Source organism: Apis cerana, unplaced genomic scaffold, assembly GCF_029169275.1.
Source record: "Apis cerana isolate GH-2021 unplaced genomic scaffold, AcerK_1.0 Chr0_AcerK, whole genome shotgun sequence".
Lineage (NCBI taxonomy): Eukaryota > Metazoa > Arthropoda > Insecta > Hymenoptera > Apidae > Apis > Apis cerana.
In genome coordinates this window covers 438,172-449,646 of record NW_026893558.1, presented here as the reverse complement: position 1 = coordinate 449,646, position 11,475 = coordinate 438,172, and the positions used below count along the sequence as shown (strand labels likewise).

General features: G+C 18.0%; 1 long non-coding RNA gene across 1 annotated transcript; it reads left to right on the top strand.

Annotated features, from left to right (window-relative positions):
• Window positions 1-9,204: 9,204 nt before the first annotated feature.
• Window positions 9,205-10,077, top strand: LOC133667546 (uncharacterized). The gene is made up of 2 exons (XR_009833235.1): window positions 9,205-9,318; window positions 9,656-10,077. It is a non-coding gene; the product is annotated as an uncharacterized LOC133667546 (long non-coding RNA).
• The last annotated feature ends 1,398 nt before the right edge of the window (window positions 10,078-11,475 follow it).

The window sequence follows — 11,475 nt, the reverse complement described above, 5'->3', positions numbered from 1 at the left end:
TGGATCATTTTTCTTTAGTATCTCCATATCGACTGTTAAAAATTCATTTTTGAAATAAACATAATATAAATTTTGAATTAGCCATTTGATATTGACATTTTATTGATGTAATTTGATTATTTTTATTTATTTATATTTTGTTTATTTATTGATTTAAATTTAAAAATTAAATTTCAATTATTTATATATATATATATTGTATAAATAAATAAGTTTAATTTTCAATTAAGAAAATTAATTTAATATAATTATATATATATATATCTTTTTGTTTTTATTAATCACTTTAATTTCATTAATCCTTTTAATAAATTTATTTCAATAAAAAAAGATTTTGAAAAAGATCTCCTTTTGAATGTGGATTTAGCCCTATTACAAAATCTAATTTATCCTTTTCACTTCCTTTTTTTTTTTTAATAACAATAATATTCTTAATTTTTGATGTTGAAATTATTTTATTTTTACCTGTTATTTATTATTTAAAATCTTATAGAACATTAATTTCATATTTTTTAATTTTATTAATTTTATCATTTGAGGGAATAAACAATTATTTAAATTGAATATTTTAATTAAGATTATAATAATTACAATAACTAAAATAATATAAGGATTTAATTAATTGAATCAATCTTTAAGTCGAAATTAAATGTAAATTATTACTTCTTATATATTGTTATAATAAATAAATTTTAATAAATTTTAAATTAATTAAAGCTAATTATTTAGCAATTTATTGTTAATAAATTATTTAGATATTATATTATTCTAACTAAATTATATATTATTATCTATTTAAAAAATTTAAAAATTTTCATTAATATTTTCATTAATATTACACTCTATATATAAGCTATTTAAATAAATAATTTAATTAATTAATTAATAAAATTAATTATGTTAATTAAAAAATAAATTACATAAATTATACTAGTTAAAAATACATTAATTTTAATATAATATTAGTAATTTTAAAACTATATAAATTTAATGTTAAAAATAAAAATTTACTTGATAATATTTTAATAATTGATTTTTCAATGAATACTTTATAATTAAATATTGATAAAATTAATTTTTTTTATAAATTCTTTTATAAATTATATTTATAAATATAAATAATATTTGCAATAAACCAATTATTACTTAATAAAACAAATTTATAAAAATTATGTCCTATAGTTATTCTTATAATTATTATTTTAAATATTATTAATTCATAAATTCATAATAAATTAATCTTAAAATTATTATTATTATAGAAATTTCCATAATTTCATCTTCTTTTTTAAATACAACATTAATTATTAAATATTTATTTGTTATTACTAAAATTATTCAAAAAGGACACGAAACAGTTAAAATTGTTCCAATAATTAAATTTACTGTTGAAAAATAATATATTTTTCTAGAGAAAAAACATTCAATAATTAAATCTTTAGAATAATAACCAACTAAAAATATAATCTTAAAATTGAACAAATAATAATTATCCTTTTTAATGGATAAGCATAATATATTTGAAGCATAATATAATTGAATATCTTGATTTCAATTTATAAAATGTATATATCTTCCAACACATTAATAAATAAATATTAATGACTTAAATTTTGCATGAATAAATAAATAAAATAAATAAAAATACTAATTCAGTAAATCCTAGATAATATTCTTATTATAAAACCTAATTGTCTTAATGTTGAATAAGCAACAATTTTTTTTTAAATCTAATTCAAAATTTGCTGAAATTCAGCAAGTAATATTGTTAATTTTGAAATTAATAAAATAATATTTTTATATTTACGCTCTAATAAATCTACATAACGAATTGATAAATAAATTCCAGCTGTTATCAATATTGAAGAATGAATTAAAAATGAAACAGATGTTGGATCTTTCATTGCCATTGATAATCAAATTGAAAAAGGAATTTGAGCTCTTTTAGTGAAAGCTATTAACAATAAAAAAATCATTATAAATTTATTTATTTTATAAAGAGATAAATTTCATCTTCCATAATAAATTATTAAACATATAATTAATAATTAATAATAATCCAATATCACGTTTTAAAATAAACTATATGTAATAGTTAAAGTTACCTGAAGTAAATGATTTTATTTTTATGTGATAAATTACTAAAAAATAAAAAATTAATTCTAACTTATCTCAACCTAAAATAATTGATAATATATTTGGTCTTGAAATTAATATATATATATAGAAATTAAAAATAAAATTATTAAATATAAAAACCGATTTATTTTTAATTCTCTTAAATTTATATATCTAATTCAATAAATAAATAATTATAGAAAAATCCTTACTAAAAAAATGAGTATTAATGATTTATAATCAATTATTATTAAAAAATTAAATTTTATAGAATTAAATGTATAAATATTTTATTTAGATAAAATAACAATTTTACTTAAATATAAAAATCTTAATAATATAATAAATAATCTAAATTTAAATAACAAAATTCCAATTAATTATATTTTTATGATAATTTAAAATAAATTTATATTTATATAATTTCACAAATCAATATTTTTATTAAACTATTTAAATAAATATTAAATAAAATATAATTTTGAAAACATTAAATTTAATGGAATTCAATTATTAAAATAGTGTATTATTAAAATAAAATATTCAACCAATAAATAAAATTATTAATTTTAAATCTTATATAAGTTTTTCCATGATTAGTTAATATAAATAAATAAATCTAAATAAACGATATATTTTTAAAATAATAATTATAAATTTTAATCATGATACTAAACCATAAGTATTAATATAATTTCACTTACTAAATTTAATGAAACAGGTGATCCTATATTATATAGATTATATAGATAAATATAGATGAACATATTACAAATCAAAATAAAAATATTGTAGATATAAAGTTAATTATATCTTTATTAACAAATATTAAACGTCTAGTTTGTTTATAAATTATATTTACTAAGAAAAAATAATCCTGAAAATTTAAGACCACGAGAAATTATTATTAAATAACCACCATTTATTCTTATTTTAAAGAAGTTAATATTCTTATAATTATTAATCCTATATATACAATTGATGAAATTGCAATAATAGATTTTATATCATACTGAGATAAACATATTAATCTTAAAATTAAAATTCCAAATGAATTAATTACAATTAAAATTTTTGTATAAAAATAAATTGATTCTTAAAAATTTTTATTAATCATAATATTCCATATCCTCCTAATTTCAATATAATTGAAGCTAAAATTATTGATTCATAATAACCATCATGCTTCAACATGAGTCTTTAATAATCAACCATGAAGTAAATAAATTGGAATTTTAACTGAAAATGATATTAATAAATACATAAATAATATTAAATTTAAATTTAAATTTAATTTTTCAATTAATATTAAATTTAATCTACAATTAATTTAATCTACAATTCAATAAATATAATAAATAATATATAATATAATTAATGAAAAATTATTGTATAAAATATTAATTAAATTTGATAATTAAGGATTTTCTTAATCATCATCATTTGGCAATTAAATAAAAATCAATAAAATAAATCTAATTCATAAAATAAATAAAATACCAATAAGTTTATTGATATAAAAACTAATAATAATGGAATTATTAATAATAAATTTATAAACAAACAATTTATTCTATTATTATTTAATTATAAAAAAATTAATCAAAAACTCATTAATATTATTAAATAATAAGAAATATTATTGAAACTAAAATTACAAAAAATAAAAATTCATTCAATTCAATTAAAAGTAAGTAAATTTATTAAGTAAATTTATTAATAATATTATAATTAAATATAAATTATTTTTTTAATAAATAATATAAATAAATATACAAATATTAATAAAATTATAATAATCCTAAGTTAATAGATTAAATCTAATATTCTTAATTTTCGATGACATAATTCATAATTTATTCTTGCTAATAATGATATACCCAAAACTAATTCACAAACAGAAAATATTAAAAAATTAAAAATAATCATGTATTATATTCATTATCAATAATATAAAATAAAACTATAATAACGAAAATTCTGTTAAAATTAAAAATCTTAGAAAATTTAGATTATAGTATAATGTAAATATAAAAATAATAAAATTATTAAAAATATTAATTTAATAAATTTTAATTATTATTTAGCTAAATAGTTTAATTCCAACTTTATTCGATAATAGATTTGAAGCGATTGTCATAGAATAACTAGGGAAAATTTAGTGTAAATGACAATGTTTTCTGGTTGCAATTATAACGAAATATATATATGTCTATTATCTTCAGTAATTCACCTATTTTAAGATTACTGAATTCTAAGGATTCCAAAATTTCTTCATACGAGCATGAAACCCATTGTCGAGAGAACTCATTACATTCAATTTTGGCTGGTTATTCTACATTATGATCGTATAACGAATAGGAAATTTTGAAATTTTTAGAATTAGGTAATGTTAAAACCACTTTATCTCTGGATATAATAATAATATAATACATAAATCATATATATGTACTATAGCTATTTTATTATATTAGAGCTACATTATAGCTATATAGCTATCCATACATAAATCGTATAAGTACATATATAAATTCATACACACAAGAAATAATATATATACAGATTATATACAGAAACTACATATATAAGATAAACAGAAAACGTATTTTCATTCGTTACTTTACATCTCTGGATTTACGTATTATATTTAGATAAAAAGAAAAAATTTCATAATTAAAACCGTTGTATCTCCGAAAATATATCGCATATACAACGTAATATAAATATAGTAAGTAAACGATACAGCGCTATACAAACGCACAAAAATAATATATACACACATACGTTCGTTTAAGATATACATACACATACATTATTCGAATAATATATATATAATAGACATATAAAAACGATATCTTGAAAAAGTTTTAAAAGTTCTTATGTACAAGAGTGGTGGTGTTAAGAAACACACATATATGGACAGATAAAATGGTATATATATAAACACACGCAATTAAAACGATATATATGTACAAATATAATAGGAACATAACATAGTATAACACGATATAAATATAGTAGGTATATAATAATAACGATTTACACACACATGTAAAAATCATATATATATGTACAAACACACACAGAAACGATATATACCTAAACTAAAAAGAAATGTATCTTCCTTCATACTCCGAAAATATGAAATATATATAATAAATATATTGTAACATAAATATAGCGGATATTTAATAATAGCGATATACATTCGAACAATAATCACATACGTATATATACATATTTATACACAAAGCATACAGAAAAGATGTATATACATACAAATAAGAAGAAGAACACTTTCATTAAATCATCGTTAAGTATTCAAGTTTAAATACATATATTCCGATATATTTCAAAGATATATATATATATCTAATAACATAATAAATATAACATAACGCAATATAAATATAGTACATACGCATAATAATAGCAATGCACAAATATACGAAAGAACCATACATATATTGAATAAATATGTAATAAATATAAAAACGATACAATACATATATAACGAAAGAGATTACCGAATTTTAAAGAAATTCAAAAATTTCTTCATCTTTATACGATCATAACGTTCGACATTCCTTATCGTGAGAATCCTTTACCCAATTTTGACTGTCTACTCCTCTACAAACAGTTCATACATTACGATCATATAAAGAAGAAAAAATTTTAAAATTTTATGAATAGTGTATTATTAAAACGATTATATCTCTGAAGATAAAGGAGACAAATATAGTTCTCTTCGTTCTTTACAAGCGGGAAACGTTGATCTTTATGCTCAATTTTAGCTGGTTACTCTACAACAAGCGATTCGTACGCTATGGTACATTATCATGCTTTTAACATTTCATTTGTGCATTTTCAAAATAAGATACAAGATTGTCAGAAGAATTTAGTTGTGAATATTAATTTAGATGAAAATTATTTAAACGTATCAAAAGAACATTAATGTATCACGTAACAAGATGAACAAGATAAAATAGTATAAGCATTGGAATAAGAAGATTGGAGAAGATGAAATATTTTTATGAAATATTCATTTTACTTAAATAAAATTTTAGATTTCGATAATCTAACTACGGATGATGCAGATACACAAGTTTTCGAAATGATACTTTAACAGTTGCAAGTTTAGATAGAAATAGATTATATTTGGATTCAACGACTCAACACAATTTGGAATCTACAATTTTACTACACAGTAAAATGAAAATTTTGAAGTTAGATGTTATCGTTTCTTATTAGAGGATAATATGATATCTATCTAATATATTTTTATATATTTAACATATATTCTATGGTAGGCAATGATAAAGATTGGCATGATGAAATTAGAAGTTTGAAAATGATATAATAAGCGATACGTAATTGAACGAATGAGTCATAAAAAAAAATTGAAGATAAATTTATGAGTAAAAATAAGTATAAATTTAATATCTTCGTTAACGGTATTCTTACGTATTCAGAAGCATTGAAAAAGAAAGAAAAAGAAGGAAATGCGATAATAGTAATTTGGAAAATAATTTGATAGATAAGAAGGAAAAAAGATGAAAAAGCTGAAAACTGATATATATATATACAAGCATGCATATATATATGTATACGTATATATATAAACAGGTAATATACAGTAAAACTATCATATTTCATGAATAATATAAATTATTGAATTATCTAAAAAATTATATTACGCTCTTAGACTACTGATATTACTACCGTTAGTTTGATTATTCGAGGTTTTATTTGTAATTTAATATATAGGCATGCAAATTTTTTTATAGTATCTTGTAAAAAAATTGAATTATTATGAAAGATTTGATTTCGATGAAAACTCATATATAGCAATATATTAAAGTGTTATGTATAGAATAATTTATTTTTGGACAAAAAATTTTTTTGAGTATGTGAAATCAACTTTCATTTTTTCATATTTTGGATACAATTTTTGGTGAAAATATACTTCTTTTTATCTCCGATGATAGATTTAGAATTAAATATCTTGTAATTTAAAATTTTATTTTATCTTGAAACATTACGTAATGAAATTATATATAAAGAAAAATAATGTTGAAATTTGAAAAATTAATTTCACTGCTTTGAAATGATGTTCCATAATAAAAAAAAAATGGTTTCATATTATTATACTCGCAATATTTCATATAAAACAAAATTATCGTTGATTTCGATAACACGAATTTAATTGAATATGTGTAAAGTGTATGAAAACTTCTGCGACTAACTGTACATATAAAATTCTTATTAACAAGTTAATAATTAAAAAATAAATAAATTTTACACAAATTGGATTTACATATTTACATTAAAAAAAGTACTTCGTTCAAACATATTATGTAAATTAATTTAAAAAAAATTAAAGATTGATCGTATTTTATGTGTTTATATATGTATAAATGTGTGTGTATGTATACAATACAAATGTACATATATATACGCATATATTGTATCCTTTTATAAAGGTGAAAATTAAAGAAAGATAAAGATTTTTGATAATATAAATAGTTTATATTTTTATGAAAAACGTCATATATATCGTCTGATAATATTAGTGTTATTTATTCGATAAATAAATTTGTGATATCATATATTTGTTAATTAATTTTTTATAACTAAATATATATCAAAATTATGATAATTAAAATAATTAAAATAATTAAAATATTGTGAACAGGTGTGGTACATTATTAATTTATAACAATGTAATTGTTATATTGTAAATATATATATATATATATTTATATATAACAATTTAAATCGAATGCTGCTATAAAAGAGCTAAGATACGTTTAGGATATTTAAATATCGTTTTTTGTCGTCACGTTTAATTATTTTCCAATAGATATTCTGTGAATTTATATTTTGTAAATCATATACATATACATAAACATATATTAATAATATATTTAAAAATACGATGTAAAATGTAAATTATAAATATATAAACAAATTTAATGCATAATTTTAAAAGATTGCTACGAATAATGCGAAATAACACGTAACCTTAACGATTATAAAATGAAAGTTATGAAAGTTGAAAATTTGACAGTAAAAAGAAATAAAAAAAGAAAATCAATGGTATGAAATAATAATATTTTAATAAATGCTTAATACATAAATATTAAATAAGTGCTTAGTGAAGTGTTTTAGTTTTCTTTAGTTTTCTTTATTTATTTAATTTGAAAGTGTGGAAATGTAAATAATTCAACTATTTTTCTGGAAATTTTTATCAATTCTGGAATATTTTTACCAATTTGTATTATAAAATTAACAATTGTTTATATAGTAGAATTTTAGAACATACGTAAATATAAATCTCACATATAGTTTCTCTCCATATTAATTTTCATAGTTTTGTTATTTTGAAGATTATACTTTTTAAAATTATACGATATAATTAGAATACGAAGAATTATAATAATGCAGAAATATTTAAATTCATAATAATTTTGGTGTTTAAATATATTGATAAACATTCGTAATAATAATAATAATAATAATCCATTTTAAATATATCTTGTTCTAAAATAAGATTTAATTGTCTATATTAATGTTATTTAACTATATTACGTGGAAATCGACAATGTGGAATTTATAATGGTCTAATCTCGTGATTTGTCTTGTAAAAACAAATTCTATGACGCAGTGTTTAAAGAATCATGTGGATAAAGAAAATTCATCAATTCCGAAGCACACGTAACCTTATTACGGACACGATTGCCTTAATTTTTTTCTGTAGAAGATAAAATCGAGATAAAGGTCGAAAGATCCGTGGATTTGTTCAATTGTCATTAATAAATGCAAAAATTTGTAATGTAATGTCATCTCGTGTTTCATTAGAATCCATTGCATGCATTGAATCCATAGAATCCATAGAATGCATTGTATTTTCTTGTAAAAGTGGTGAAGAAAGTTTTGACTCTAGTGTTCTTAAATGTCGTGTAAGTTTTCATAAAATCATAAAATTAAAAATTAACCTCTATATATATTATTGGAATAAGTCAAATGTTAACATCTGACTTTTATGTAATAAATATATAAATATTTTTTGTTTTTTTATAAGGAAAAATTCATCCAATATGCCTGTCTGACACTGCACACTGTCAGAATACACAGGCAGCCTTAAAATGTTATGCAGAAGCATGACTTTACAGCTATTCTATTCTATCATTTTTAAATGTAAGTAATGAAACGGAACAAGAAATTTGATTGGATTAGATATAGGAATACTTTTGGTCCTTCGGTAAAACATATATCTGAAAATATAATGGCAATAAAATACTAAGCTTGGATTAAATGTCCATCAGGTTAAAATATTCATTTTTCTTTTTTCATTAGAAAATTAAAACAAACAGAATCAAACATTGTTATTTTTGTTATTCTTCTATGATTATAATCTTTATAATTTAATATTTAATTACAAACATATTAATTATTTCCAATAGATATTCTGTGAATTTATATTTATGTACATTTTTATGCTTTTTATGTTTCATTTGTGCATTTTCCAAATAAGATACAAGAAGAAGAATTTAGTTGTGAATATTAATTTAGATGAAAATGATTTAAGTATATCAAAAGAACATTAATATCAATGTATCATGTAACAAGATGAACGAGATAAAATAGTAAGTATTGGTAAGAAGATTGATATGAAATATATGATAAAAAAAATGCTTTCCAATAAAGACTCTCCAATATTTTTAATTAATTTTATAGTTATTATTGAATTAGTTAAATTAATTATTTGACTTTATCAATGAACTTTATCAATTTGATTATCAGCAAATTTAATTTCAGGACATTTAATTTTAACATTATTAGGTATTTTTATTAGAAATTTTATTGCAATAATTCCAATTAATTTATTAATTCAAAATACATTATTAACTTTAGAAATTTTTATATCAATTATTCAATGATATGTATTTTCAATTTTCTTAATTTTATATTTTTCAGAATCAAATGAATTTTAATTAATAAATAATGAAGAAAAACTTTTCATTTAATGTAATCATAAATTGCCCATGACCAATTATTTTATCTTTTAGATTATTTGAATTAACAAGAACAATTTTTTTACTTATAATTTTAAATATAATTAATACCACTTTAATTATAATATTTTGATTTTGTGATGTTATTCGAGATAGAATATTTTATTATAAAGGATTACATACATTTTTTATTATTAATTTTTAAAAATTTAGAATAATTTTACTTATTTTAGAATTAATATATTTTGTATTTTTTTTTTTTTTTTGACTTTTTTTCATACATCAATCTTTCCAAATATGAAATTGGAATTGATATATTATGACCAAAACCAAAAATATTAAATTTTTAATTCAATAGAAATTCCATTATTAAATTCATTTACTTTAATTTCTCCAGGTAAGATTTACAGTAACATTAAGTCATTATTATTTAATTATTAATAAATTAAAATATAGAAAATTTTATTTAACACAAACAATTTTATTAGGGATTTATTTTACTATTTTATAAACAATTGAATATTTAAATTCTTTTTTTTTTTTTTTTTTGCTTTAATGATAAAATTTATGATTCTATTTCTTTTTTATTCAATTTTTTTTATAGCTATTAGATTTCATGGTTTACATGTACTAATTGGATCATTTTCCTTTAGTATCTCCATATCGACTGTTAAAAATTCATTTTTGAAATAAACATAATATAAATTTTGAATTAGCCATTTGATATTGACATTTTATTGATGTAATTTGATTATTTTTATTTATTTATATTTTGTTTATTTATTGATTTAAATTTAAAAATTAAATTTCAATTATTTATATATATATATATTGTATAAATAAATACGTTTAATTTTCAATTAAGAAAATTAATTAAATTTAATATAATTATATATATATATATCTTTTTGTTTTTATTAATCACTTTAATTTCATTAATCCTTTTAATAAATTTATTTCAATAAAAAAAAAGATTTTGAAAAAGATCTCCTTTTGAATGTGGATTTAGCCCTATTACAAAATCTAATTTATCCTTTTCACTTCCTTTTTTTTTTTTAATAACAATAATATTCTTAATTTTTGATGTTGAAATTATTTTATTTTTACCTGTTATTTATTATTTAAAATCTTATAGAACATTAATTTCATATTTTTTAATTTTATTAATTTTATCATTTGAGGGAATAAACAATTATTTAAATTGAATATTTTAATTAAGATTATAATAATTACAATAACTAAAATAATATAAGGATTTAATTAATTGAATCAATCTTTAAGTCGAAATTAAATGTAAATTATTACTTCTTATATATTGTTATAATAAATAAATTTTAAT